This window comes from Hypanus sabinus, chromosome 6 (genome assembly GCF_030144855.1).
Source record: "Hypanus sabinus isolate sHypSab1 chromosome 6, sHypSab1.hap1, whole genome shotgun sequence".
In the NCBI taxonomy this organism is placed as follows: Eukaryota; Metazoa; Chordata; class Chondrichthyes; order Myliobatiformes; family Dasyatidae; genus Hypanus; species Hypanus sabinus.
Window position 1 is genome coordinate 20,007,737 of NC_082711.1, and position 14,566 is coordinate 20,022,302.

The window sequence follows — 14,566 nt, forward strand, 5'->3', positions numbered from 1 at the left end:
AATTGGTCCCTTAGAGAATCAGAGTGGACAGCTATGTGTGGAGCCAAAAGAGATGGGGGAGATTTTGAACAATTTCTTTTCTTCGGTATTCACTAAGGAGAAAGATATTGAATTGTGTAAGGTAAGGGAAACAAGTAGGGAAGTTATGGAAACTATGACAATTAAAGAGGAGGAAGTACTGGCACTTTTAAGGAATGTAATAGTGGATAAATCTTCGGGTTCTGACAGAATATTCTCTAGGACCTTGAGGGAAGTTGGTGTAGAAATAGCAGGGGCTCTGTCAGAAATATTTCAAATGTCATTAGAAACGGGGATGGTGCCAGAGGATTGGCATATAGCTCATGTGGTTCCATTGTTTAAAAAGGGTTCTAAGAATAAACCTAACAATTATAAGCCTGTCAGTTTGACGTCAGTGGTGGGTAAATTAATGGAAGGTATTCTTAGAGATGGTATATATAATTATCTGGATAGACTTAGGAATAGTCAGCATGGATTTGTGCGTGGAAGGTCATGTTTGACAAATCTTATTGAATTTTTTGAAGAGGTTACGAGGAAAGTTGACGCAGGTAAAGCAGTGGATGTTGTCTATATGGACTTCAATAAGGCCTTTGACAAGCTTCAGCACGGAAGGTTAGTTAGGAAGGTTCAATTGTTAGTTATTAATATTGAAGTAGTAAAATGGATTCAACAGTGGCTGGATGGGAGATGCCAGAGAGTAGTGGTGGATAACTGTTTGTCTGGTTGGAGGCCGGTGACTACTGGTGTGCCTCAGAGATCTATATTGTGTCCAAGGTTGTTTGTCATTTACATTAATGATCTGGATGATGGGGTGGTAAATTGGACTAGTAAGTATGCAGATGATACTAAGATAGGCGGCATTGTGGATGATGAAGTAGGTTTTCAAAGCTCTCAGAGAGATTTAGGCCAGTTAGAAGAGTGGGCTGAACGATGGCAGATGGAGTTTATTGCTGATAAGTGTGAGGTGCTACATTTTAGTAGGTATAATCCAAATAGGACATACATGGTAAATGGTAGGGCATTGAAGAATGCCCTAGAACAGAGTGATCTAGGAATAATGGTGCATAGTTCCCTGAAGGTGGAATCTCATGTGTATAAGGTGGTGAAGAAAGCTTTTGGTATGTTGGCCTTCATAAATCAGAGCATTGAGTATAGAAGTTGGGATGTAATGTTAAAATTGTACAAGGCATTGGTAAGGCCGCATTTGGAGTATTGTGTACAGTTCTGGTCACTGAGTTATAGGAAAGATATCAACAAAAAAGAGGGAGTACAGAGAAGATTTACTAAAATGTTACCTGGGTTTCAGCACCTAAGTTACAGGGAAAGGCTGAACAAGTTAGTCTTTATTCTTTGGTAAGCGTAGAAGGTTGAGGGGGGACTTGATAGAGGTATTTAAAATAATGAGAGAGATAGATCGAGTTGACATGGATAGGCTTTTTCCTTTGAGAGTAGGGGAGATTCAAACAAGAGGACATGATTTGAGAGTTAGGGGGCAAAAGTTTAAGGGTAACACAAGGGAGAGTTTCTTTACTCAGAGAGTGGTAGCTGTGTGGAATGAGCTTCCAGTAGAAGTGATAGAGGCAGGTTCGGTATTGTCATTTAAAATAAAATTGGATAGGTATACGAACAGGAAAGGAATGAGGGTTATGGGCTGAGTGTTAGAAGATTGAGGGGGGATCTTATTGAAAAGTATAAAATTCTAAAGGGATTGGACAGACTAGATGCAGGAAGATTGTTTCCAATGTTGGGGAAGTCCAGAACGAGGGGTCACAGTTTAAGGATAAAGGGGAAGCCTTTTAGGACCGAGATGAGGAAAAACTTCTTCACACAGAGAGTGGTGAATCTGTGGAATTTGCTGCCACAGGAAACAATTGAGGCTGGTTCATTGGCTATATTTAAGAGGAAGTTAGACATGGCCTTTGTGGCTAAAGGGATCAGGGAGTATGGAGAGAAAGCAGGTACAGAGTTCTGAGTTGGATGATCAGCCATGATTATACTGAATGGCAGTGCTGGCTCGAAGGGCCAAATGGCCTACTCCTGCACCTATTTTCTATGTTTCTATGAGTGCAGGCCAGTGGGACTAGGTGAGTGTAAGCGTCGGCACGGACTAGAAGGGCCGAGATGGCCTGTTTCCGTGCTGTAATTGTTATATGGTTATATGCTGGAGACATTTAGCAGGACACAGCCTCTAACCATTTCTCTTTCTACAATATCTTAGGTATGTGACGTTTCATCAGAACAGAGGGTAAGAGAAAACAAGTTAGATTTCAGTAGCAGAGAAGGTGGGTGGGAAGAGGGAGGGATGGGTAAAACAAGGGAGTGTGGAAGCATATAGTGTCTCTTTGTATAAGCTGTTCTTAACAAGGCCAGACTTCACTAATAGAAAAGAAACTGAACCAATATAATGATGCACAGAATTGACCGGTTCCAGCGTAGACAGACAGGACGAGCAAGTTACCAAAAGTTGTACAATTTCACATTCAGCTTAGAAGGCTTCAACATGTCCAGACAGAAAATGAGGTGGTGTCTCTCAACCATAACATTGCAGGAGGCCACATACAGTTAGGTCATGGGAGTGGAGCAGGGAATTCAAAAGCTGGGGAATACGACGCTCAGGATTAATCTTGTGGGTTGAATACAGGTGGTCCCAAAGTGATAATTCAATTTACATTTGCTTTGTTCAGTCAAAGTCAAAATTAAAATTATTCTCATAAACACAAGTACATGAGCAGCATTCACATGGAAAACATAAATTACATATATATTATACACTTTTTTAACAAGGAATATCACATTTTGAACAAAAAATGTCTATTGTAGTGCAAAGTGGTTATAATCTTGCTATAAAATCATGGTTAGGGTTTTGTCAGTTGGTTCAAAAACGAAATAGTTGAAGGGAAAGGAAGTAGCTGTTCTTGAACCTGGTGGTGTGGGACTTTTATCTCTGTATCTCCTGCTTGATGGTAACTGCAAGAAGATGGCATGGTCTGGATGGCGGGGGTCTTTGATGATTGATGTTGTCTTCCTGTGACTGTTCTCCTTGTAAATGTACTCATTAGTGTGTTTGTGTTTGTGTGTGTGTGTGTGTGTGTGTGTGTGTGTGTGTGTGTGTGTGTGTGTGTGTGTGTGTATGTGTGTGTGTTGGGGGGGGGGGGCTCCAGTTACCATACAATTAATGGAGAGCAACACATACAAAATGCTGGAGGAACCCAGTAGGCCAGGCAGCATCCGTGGAAAGGAGTACAGTTGACGTTTCAGCAGGACTGGAGAAAAAAGAGATGAGGAGTAGATTGGAGTAAGTTAATGGAGGGGATATTTCACATAGTAGGGGAGACTGGTACAGCGATTTGAATGCACAGGAACACAGGAGACTGCAGAGAACAGTGGACTCAGCTGAATATGTCACAATCCTCCCCACCATCAGTAGTATCTACAGGAAGCAAGGTGGAACATTTTTAAGAAAGTAAAGATGCTGGCATGCCTTCCATGTGAGTGCTTCTATGTGCTGAGCTCTCTGGACCTCAACCCACCAGCTCGAGAAGTATTCCCATGTTAGGAAGAAAATATGTAAAATAATCTATTCTATAAATTGTTTGTTTCCCCTATTCTTTGAAGTCCAAGAGGTGCTGTCAAGATCAAAAGGTATCTTATGATATTAAACACACTGTCGATCAAAAGGATTCCTCCAGCTACCAAGCAAAGGACGCGTTTGAGACCTGATGTTTGGCCCCTCAAGATATAGACCAGCTCATCAGACTGCAACAATACCAAACTTCTCTAGCAGGTTCTGTTACAATTTTAAATTCCCAGTATTTCATTGATTTTCATGAAATTCAGTGATTTCAGCCTAGTTGGTAGAATTTTAAATCGATGTGCTGGCAGAATCGAGATTCACAATTAACTGATAATTCCTGTTATTCAGAATAATGATTTTTCACTTGGGTCGAAATCCCATATGTGGCCTCGATATCCAATTCTTGTTCCAAAATTTTTAATCACCAGAGCTAGAAGATGTTTGTTCTCTAAATTATATTCTTATTTTTTCCATGGAGAAAGGCTTTAATAATGATGACAATCTTACTGATTTTATTGTCTATTTTCTCCCTCCCTGAAATTGTTGAGTTGTTCTTCATGGTCTTTATCCTTCTCCAGATGCTAGGCCAACATTTTCATATGCCTGCCAGGTCAGTGAATATTGGCAGGCTATTTGTGGTTGCATCTTGGCCAAGCCAAACCCTGTGTTTGCCAAATGCATACTTTTCAATATCGGTCATTGAAGGTCAGGGGAAAAAAAAAGCTGACTGATTTCCATCCTCAAATATCTTTCCCACCCTCACTCTTCTGCAGATGAAAATACAGTGGTAAATTAAAACACACTTATATTCAAGTCAAGTCACTTTTATTGTCATTTCGACCATAACTGCTGGTACAGTACATAGTAAAAATGAGATGTTTTTCAGAACCATGGTGTTACATGGCACAGTACAAAAACTAGACTGAACTACGTAAAAAAAACACAGAGAAAGCTACACTAGACTACAGACTTCACAGGACTACATAAAGTGCACAAAAACAGTGCAGGCATTAATAGGGCAGTAAGGTGTCAGTCCAGGCTTCGGGTATTGAGGAGTCTGATAGTTTGGGGAAAGAAACTGTTATATAGTCTGGTCGTGACAGCCCGAATGCTTCGGAGCCTTTTCCCAGACAGCAGGAGGGAGAAGAGATTGTATGAGGGGTGCATGGGGTCCTTCATAATGCTGTTTCCTTTGCAGATGCCGCGTGTAGTGTAAATGTCCGTGATGACGGGAAGAGAGACCCCGATGATCTTCTCTGCTGACTTCACTATCCGCTGCAGGGTCTTGCAATCCGAGATGGTGCAATTTCTGAACCAGGCAGTGATGCAGCTGCTCAGGATGCTCTCAATACAACCCCTGTAGAATGTGATGAGGATGGGGGGTGGGAGATGGACTTTCCTCAGCCTTCGCAGAAAGTATAGACACTGCTGGGCTTTCTTTGCTATGGAGCTGGTGTTGAAGGACCAAGTGAGATTCTCCACCAGGTGAACACCAAGAAATTTGGTGCTCTTTACGATCTCTACCGAGGAGCCATCGATGTTCAGCGGGGGGTGGTCACTCTGTGCCCTCCTGAAGTCAACAACCATCTCTTTTTTGTTTTGTTCACATTAAGAGACAGGTTGTTGGCTCTGCACCAGTCTGTTAGCCGCTGCACCTCCTCTCTGTAAGCTGACTCATCGTTCTTGCTGATGAGACCCACCACAGTTGTGTCATCGGCGAACTTGGTGATATGGTTCAAGCTGTGTGTTGCAGCACAGTCGTGGGTCAGCAGGTGAACGGCAGTGGATTGAGCACACAGCCCCGGGGGCCCCCGTGCTCAGTGTGATGGTGTTGGAGATGCCGCTCTTGATCCGAACTGACTTAAGTTTCCCAGTCAGGAAGTCTAGGATCCAGTTGAAGAGGGAGGTGTTCAGGCCCAGTAGGATCAGCTTTCCAATCAGTTTCTGAGGGATGATTGTGTTGAATGCTGAACTGCATGCGAACGTATGTGTCTTTTTTGTCCAGGTGGGTTAGGGCCAGGTGGAGGGTGGTGGCAATGGCATCATCTATTGAGCGGTTGGGACGGTATACAAACTGCAGAGGGTCCAGTGATATGCCTCATGACAAGCCTCTCGAAACACTTCATGATGATTCACATACATGTAGCACATACAAAATGCTGGAGGAATTCAGCAAGCCAGGTAGCATTTATGGAAAGGAATAAACTGTCAATGTTTTGGACCAAAACCCTTCAACAGGACTACCATTACCTTCCTCTAGTGCCCCTCCTCCTCACTTTCTCCCATGGCCCACTCTCCTCTTCTGCTAATTATTCTTCAACTCTTTACCTTTTCCACCTGTCACCTCCCAGCTTTTCACTACATCCCCTCTCCCTCACCTGGCTTCACCTATCACTTTCTGGCTTGTACTCCCTCCCCTCACCCCTCCTCTGGCATCTTCTTCCTTCCTCTCCAATCCTGATGAAGGATCTCCAACACTACACTATGAATTTCCAGCACCCGCAGGGTCTCTTGTGCCTGTATTCACAAACAGTGCAAGCTGGGGACTGAACCTTCCTGTTTATGTGGCTCAGCTGCACATCAGACTATAAAGATAGAACTTTGATAGCTCCCAAAGAGGATTGGCTCAAGCATAACGAAGAAAGAGATTAGCTCCACAAATGGCACCATAGTTCCAATGTCAACATAGCATGTCCACAACTCACTAACCCTAATCCTAGCCTGTACATCTTTGGAATGTGGAAGGAAACTGGAGCAGTTGGAGGAAGCCCATGCAGTCTTGGGCAGCATAAACAAACTTCTAATAGACGGCAGCAGGAACCAATAGCCAACATTCTACGATGTAGAATCATATAACACAGAAACAGAATCAGAATCAGGTATAATATCACTGGCTTACCTTGTGAAATTTGTTGTTTTGTGGCAGCAGTACATTGCAATACATAGTAATATAAAGTGTAAATTACTGTGAGTATACATATTAAAAAAGTTAAATTAAAATATAGTGCAAAAAGAGAAAAAAGTAGTACTGAGGTAGTGTTCATGTGTTAAATGTCCATTCAGAAAATTGATGGCGGAGGGGATTAAAACGTTCCTTAAACGTTCAGTGTGTATCTTCAAGCTCCTGTACCTCCTCCCTGATGGTAGCAATGAAAAGAAGGCATATCCTGGGTGATAGGGTTCCTTAATGATGGATGCTGCCTTTTTGAAGCATCACTTCTTGAAAATTCCCTGGATGCTGGGGAGGCTAGTGCCTATGATGGAGCTGAGTTCACAACTTTCTACAACGTATTTCAAACATTGTGGGCCGAAGGGCCGTTTTGTGCATGTATGACTACACTAATCCCATTTACTAATACTTGGTCCATAACCAATTAAAGCTGTGGAATTCAAGTGCTCATCTAAATGCCTCCTAAATGTTGCAGGAACATCTGTCTACACCTTCTTAGGCAGTGTCTTCCAGATTTCAAACACTCTTTGGGTGAAAATAATTCTTCCTCACCTTGAACCTAAATCCTCTAGTCACAGATACTTCTGGCGTGAGGAAAGGTTTCTTAATATCTACCCTGTCTAGACATGTGAACTATGTTAATAGACAATACAGTAGTGTTTATAACCCACTGAGATGGTTGCGTTCTCTTTGTGTTTACCATTTTGCAGTACCAGTACATAAATTATTTCAGTGGGATTCTTAAATGTATTCTAATAACCAATGCAAACGCAAATTCAATTATGTAAGATTAATCTCTGTCTACTTGTGGGCAGCAAGCATAAGAGAATGTCAACTTCTGCAAGTTTCCCTTCATGTCACACAACTTCTTCATTTGAAAATTAATCACTGTCTTGTTCTTCTTCTTGAGTCCATCACCCTAATTACTGCCCAAGCAGCTTGCCAGAGTCCTCCGCCCAGGGTCAATCTTTCAAGTTGTCCCCCCGTGCAGCCATCGAAGATCCTTCCTCTCCCAGAATGTGGTCTTTGGAGCTTCCATCCCACGGATGTGGTCTTTGGGGGCCTTTTTGTAGCATTGAGTTTTTATGAATTGGGTTTCTATACCCATGCTTAACCCTGCTGCTCTCAGACAGGCTTGGAACTGTAAATGGCAGAGTTGTACTTTCGCTATAGCTGCTTACGACTCCTGAAACTCACTGGAAAAAATTACTGTGGCATCCCCTTCACCAACAGAAGTCTAACACGATTATTCATCACAATTTTGAGGGGTAACCATGGGTAGATAACAAATGACAGCCTTTGCAGGGATACCTATATCTCAAAAACTAAAGCACTCACAGGTTTCCCACTGGCCGACGATTTTAATTCCACTCCCCATTCCAACATGTTGGTCCATACTCTCCTCTATTGCCACAATGAGGCCACTCTCAGGTTGGAGGACTTCATATTCTGTTTGGTTATCCTCTCCAACCTGATGGCATGAACATCAATTTCTCCAGCTTCCAGTACATTCTCCACTCTCTCCTTTTCCATTCCCCATTTTGTTCCCTTCTTACTTCTCTTCACTTGCCTTTCATCTCCAGTTGGTTCCCCTCCTCCTTCCCTTTCTCCTCTGGTCCACTCTCCTCTCCTATCAGATTCCTTCTTCTTCAGCCCTTTACCTTTTCCACCTATCACCTCCCAGCTTCTCACTTCATTTCACACACCCCCACCAGGTTTCACCAATCACCTGCCAGCTTGTACTTCATTCCCCCCCCCCACCACCACCTTATTCCAGCATCTTCCCCCTTCCTTTCCAGTCCAGTCCTGATGAAATATCAACTCAAAATATCAACTCTTTATTCCTCTATTTTTGAGGCTGCCTGACCTGTTGAGTTCCTCCAGCATTTTGTGTGTATTACCCTGAAAAGGATAACTACATGAATGGATCCAATTGATTATTAAACTATTTACAATCATAATACTGTAATTTGTCACCAGTTAGATAGACAACTGCCTGGCAACTGACAACTCCAATCATGCTACAAGTAAGTCAAAGCATAGTTTACTTGTGACATAGTTGTTGATAGGAGTAAAAACAAACATCATTTATTGGTCTTTTCTAGGCGTGGGAAGAGTTTCCTGGCTGACTTATTCAATACCTTTTTATCATCCTCATGCGGTTGTTTGGGAAGCAAATACTTAATTTTCTTTGGCTCAGGCTTGAAATTTGTAATCACAGAATGGAGCCAAAGTATATTCACAAATACTAGCACGAAGACTTAAAAATATTAAAGAACATGAGCTTGATTTTTTTTTTGGAAAAGTATTCTTTATTGCATTTGTCACAATGCACAGTGTTCTGAACACCAATATTAAATAAAATAGAATCCATGTTAAGTCTCATGCCTGGATCTGTGACTGCAAGACTAGAAAGATGGTACTCCTCAACCTCCTTTAGTTAATCTGAAATACTAGCACCTTGGCCTCTCTAGTCACTGTAAACAAATTAAACACACAAATTTGAAAGGAGCAAGTTGTTAAGTCTGATTCACTGTTTATTTCTCCTTTGCATTCACCCTTACGAAGCTCACACAAAATGCTGGAGGAACCCTGCAGGTCAGGCAGCATCTACAGAGGGAATAAACATTTGAAGTTTCGGGCCGAGACCCATCACCAGATCCTCGTGAGTCCTTATGAAGGATCTGGGGTCGAAACGCAGACTGTTTATTCCCTTCTGTGGAGGCTGCCTGACTTGCTGGGTTGCTCCAGCATTTTGTGTGTGTTGCTCTGGATTTCCAGCATCTTTAGAGTCTCTTTGTGAAATGGTGCATTTGATCTATGCCATACCAGAATTCTCCCCTGAAATGATTTGTGGAATAACAGCACACAATGGGACAGCAATCACTATCCTGTTACATCCACACCATTCTTCCTCTGGTCAATTGCAAACATTATTCCACAAGAAAAAAAGGGTAGTTTTTAAAAAAACAGCACAGGTAGTTTCTTTTCCACAAACGAGAACAACCTACATAATGCTGGAGGAACTCAGCATTTGAGGTACCATCTATGGAGAAGAATAAACAGTTGTCATTTTGGGTCAAGACCACTCATCAGGACTGGGAATTAGGGGAAAGAAGCCAGAAGGTGAGGAAAAGGGAAATGCCACAAGCTGGCAGCTGACAGGTGAAGCCAGGTAAGGTGGGTGGGTGTGGAAAGGGGTGATGTGAGAAGCTGGGAGGTGATAGACGGAAGAGGTAAAGGGCTGAAGAAGGAATCTAATAGAAGAAAGTGGACCATGGGAGAAAGAGAAGGGAGAGGGGCACCAATGGGAAGGTGAGAAGGGCAAGAGAGAAGCCAGAATGGGGAATGGAAAAAGAGAAGGTGGGGGGTTTAGAGAAATGACTAGAAAGTATAGAAATCAAGGTTCATGCCATCAGGTTGAAGTCTACCCAGACAGAATATGAGATATCAAACCTGAGAGTGATCTCACTGAGGCAGTCTTTTCCAAAACCAATGGTTATAGCCCACTTGTTTAATGGTTAATGGGATAAAGGATTAGTTTCTTTAGGGATCAGAATCAGGTTTGTTATCACTGACATGTCATGAAATCTGTTGTTCACAACATATGATGGAGGAGGCTCGGGGAAATTTGACAGGGATATCAAAAATCTTGAAACACTTAAAGAGATTAGAGAAAGAAACTGATGCCAGGGGCTATAATTAGAGGCACAGGTTTAAGGTAATTGGCAAAATAATTAGGTGATAAGAAGAAAAGCATCATATATAATGAAGGGTTAGCACATGAATGTATTGTTTGCAGGACACTGGAGAGAAACTACTACAAGTTATTTGAACAAATACTTTAAGGGGTAAAAACAGCGCAGGGGCATGAAGGGGAGTACATTCCTTCAACAGAATTATTGCAGTCTGTGTGGGTCAGATAGTGCTTCCTGTTCTGTACTGTTCAAATATTTGTGATGGTGATATTCATTAGTGCACAAAACTGCTGCTTACATGGAAAGGTTCAGTCAGTTATTCCATTTAATAATAAGGACCCATATCCTGTCCTTTGCTGGTAGCTATTGTTATGGTAGTCTGAGAGCAGATTCCCAGCCTTTTTTGTTTTTGTACTAACACAGACTGAAAGAAATCTCAAAACAAGTCCCAAACAGGAGTAAATGAATTATGAGCTTCCAAATCTGCTCTCACATGCTACATACTATCACAAATGTTTTCCTGTACTTTGTGCACTCAATTTGTCAAACATTATGCATCTTTGAATGGTTTGTATAGCATATTGAAACTATTATTGACATTAAGTTCCCCTTATTAATGATTACCACCCCTATTTATAGAGTGAATGTAATGCAGAAAAATAATCACAAGGTACTTCACAGATGGGCACATGGAAAGTAAACACCAAAACTGAATTAAAATGTGAGAGGTAGGTGACCAAAATATCTTGAAATAAGTAAATTCTTAAACAAAAAAGGGAATGGAGAGTTGTAGATTAGGAAGAGATTTTCAGAGACTATTCAGTGTAGAAGGAAGAGATTTTCAGAGACTATTCAGTGTAGTGGCTGGAAAATAGCAGGGGCATTTACAGTACAAAAGGACACCATTTGGCTTGTGACCATGGCAACCAAAAATGGACTCTTGTTTAAAACTAGTTCCCAGCTGTTGCCTCATGGTCCTGGAGATTATGAATCTTCAAGCTACTTTTTAATCAACTTTTTTTGAATTTGGTGAAAGAGATACTGAATTAGTTGGAGCTGAGAGGAGGTTGACTTTAAACTTTAAATTAGGTGCACTTATTCTCAACATGCAGGTAGTTGAAATTTAAATTGAAACTCCTTTCAAAATACATTCAATGTTACAAACTTTACATTCATAAAGTGTCATTTTGTGAATCGCATTGGGCAAACTGGTTTGAATATACAAACGTGTAGCATGAATTTCGTTTTTACCTGCAGCTAACAATATTCACGGACAAAAAGTTGCAAGTAATATAGATTGTCTAGTATTAATGAGCTACACTTTTACAACATACCAGCAAACAAGTACTTGACCCCTTGGGAGCTGATCAGGAATTTCTCCCGATTATCTTGCCCTGACCAGTCACGTCATCGTTAGGGGTCATAAACTCACAAGGTGGAAAGGCAGCTGTGAACCAGTTTTCCAGGTAGCATAAGATGCCAGCAGCAGCCAACAAATCCATCTCCATACATTCCACCAGTCTCCCAAATGTTCATTTGCGTGCATTCAAGCAGGGCCTTTGATAGCTGAGAAGGATCCTTATAATGGGAAAGTTGGGGCAATGGAAATGGGAAGATTGTAAGAACTGTCTGTCAACTTAAGTTTCTGTCAACTGGGAAAACTTTTGGCTGATATTGCTAAAGTTGCACTGGTCAATTAAATATGGATTAATACAAATTTTACTTTAGATCTTGGTTAGGTTTTAGGTAGAGTTAGTTGATTAGTACAGATCTGTATTATAGACTCAAAACATGTCAGACCATGGGAATCATCAGACCACAGAAATCCAACCTGTGACCTATTTCAACCTGTAATCCTATATTTGTTCCTTTGGCAGTGGGAACTCAATGGGTAACACAAAAAATAAACAGCACAGTTGGTATGCTTTTGTCAGGTAAGAGTGATCCAAGGTCTTGGGCAGCATTAAGATTTGATCAGATGTACACTAATTAGAACAGGCTAAATGGCCTTATTCCTGTCCCATGTCCCCGGTACCTGTAATTTTCAGGGCAGCTGTAGCATTGTGTAAATTCCATCTTCTCTTTAATAATGAATTGGGGTGGAAATTAGTCTCTGGCTTTTTGAACTCATCATGCAATTAGCTGAATGTTTGATAGACCAGTTACGATGATCCTATAATACCACAATATGTAGTATCAGAATGTCTAATGAAATGATCCATCTTCTTGATGCAGGCAAGTACCTAAAAGTCAACTGACATCCTCCTCATGTGACTGACATTAAAAATTCTGCATTGGGTTTCCTGAATATGTATTCTGTCAATATGCTATCTAACCATGCCAGTATGCTTATATCAGTTGTTTTATAAGTTCTGCAAGTGAATCCTAAAGGGAACATAATCATTCTTTGATGAGACCTACTGATGTGACAATGAATACTTCTCCTTCTCCAATTGGTCAATAGCCAGGTGTCAGCATTCAATGACTCTTTCCTCACTCAGTTTATTTCATATTTACGACAGTTGCAGTACACGGTTGGACAGCCAGCAGACTCAACGGAAGACACTAATGTGTGGCCAAGTGGGAGTAAATTGCAGTCACAGGGCTTTAGTTTGTAGGGAAGAGGGAGCCATTTCAGAATTTCCTGGAGTTCTGAATAAGGCCCTAAAAATGAAAAAGAGAGAAAAAATGGACTCAGATACTCATCATTGTTGTTAAAAAATATACGTCTCACTGAGAATATATTAATTTATTTATTGAGATAAAGTGCGGAATAGGCCCTTCTAGCCCTTAGAGCCGCACCACCCAGCAATTCTCCAATTTAATCCTAGCCTAATCACAGAATAATTTATAATGACCAATTAACCTACCAACTTTGGACTGAGAGAGGAAACTGGAGCACCCTGAAGAAACCCACACAGTTATGGAGAGAATGTAGAAACTCCTTACAGGCAGTTGCCAGTAGTAATTGAAAATGATAGGTGCCACAGTTTGAATCATTAGGTATGTGATGGATATTTTCCAAATTAATCCCTCTTTCTTTTCAACTTATTAAAATCTTTATTTAAAAGTTAAGACACATTTAATTCCAACAACCATTCCTGGTGATTAATTCATTAATAACCATGACAGAAATATGTTCCCTTACACATCCATGATGAATGTAAAATTTATACTGCCTTGCAAGTACATACCTGATCAAAGATATAATGGGGCCCAATGTTTGAATGATGGATACCGAGAAGTGAATGGTGAATGTAGATTCCTCAAGATATGGAGAATCATTTGATAGTAACACCACCATCACATTATTGTGTGCAGTTCTGATCAAGATATCAATCAGATTGAAAGAGTGCTGAGAAAATTTACAAGGATTTTGCTGGGACTTGAGGACCTTAATTATGAGGAAAAATTGAATGGATTAGGACTTTATTCCTGGAATGTAGGAGAATGAAGGGAGATTTGATAGCAGTATACAAAATTATGAGTGGTGGGTAAATGCAAGCAGGCTTTTTCCACTGAGGTTGGGTGAGACTCGCACTATAGGTCATGGGTTAAAGGTGAAACATTTAACATGAGGGGGTACTTTTTCAGTCAAAGGGTGGTGAGAGTGTGGAACCAATGGGAGTAGTGGATGCAGTTTTGTTTTGAATATTTAAGAGAAATTTGGATAGGTACATGGATGGGAGGGGTTTGAAGGGCTATGTTTCAGATGCAAGTAGATGAGACTAGGCAGAATAATTGTTTGTCACAGACTAAATGGGCCAAAGGGCCTGTTTCTGTGTTGTAGTGTTCGGTTAGACTAGAATGGATTCAAGATCATAAGTGGTTAAATTGCTGGATGTGTATCCAAAACATGGATTGTTGAACTGGGTAGATGTTTGAATACCGACACAGAAAATTCAAATTCAGATAAATCCAGATTTATCCAGATCCAGAAATAAAGGATCATTAATGCTGCTCAAGGGAGGAATTCTACTATCCTCCCTTGCAGTGTACACCAGAACCACTGCAACGTAGTACATTTTTTGGTGAAATAGCCTTACAAACCACACAGTTCAGGGGTTAGAGGTTTACACTGACATAGTCAACAACACCCACATCTCTCTCCTTGGCAGCCCGACTGATTAATAGTCTGGCCAGGAAGGCAGGCAGCAAGAGGTTGTAGCCAGAATGCAGGAGGAAGTGATCAGGGCTTGGCACATGGAATCTGACTGTGCTGATAAAGGCCGATCTCATGAAACATCAGCTTGGATTTGCATGGCTCAAACAGGGACGTGTACAGCAACTCGGCAGCTTATTCCAAGATGCTTAATTTTAAACCTC

The 14,566-nt window shown here is 41.2% G+C and overlaps 1 protein-coding gene across 2 annotated transcripts in view; it reads right to left on the minus strand.

The window, feature by feature from the left end:
* Positions 1-8,840: 8,840 nt before the first annotated feature.
* Positions 8,841-14,566, minus strand: part of LOC132395349 (THAP domain-containing protein 2-like) — a 32,727-nt gene continuing 27,001 nt past the window's right edge. For both annotated transcript variants that reach the window (XR_009512579.1, XR_009512578.1), the window contains exon 4: positions 8,841-12,904. The gene's annotated coding sequence lies outside the window, so the exon portion shown is untranslated. The remainder of the gene's footprint in view (positions 12,905-14,566) is intronic.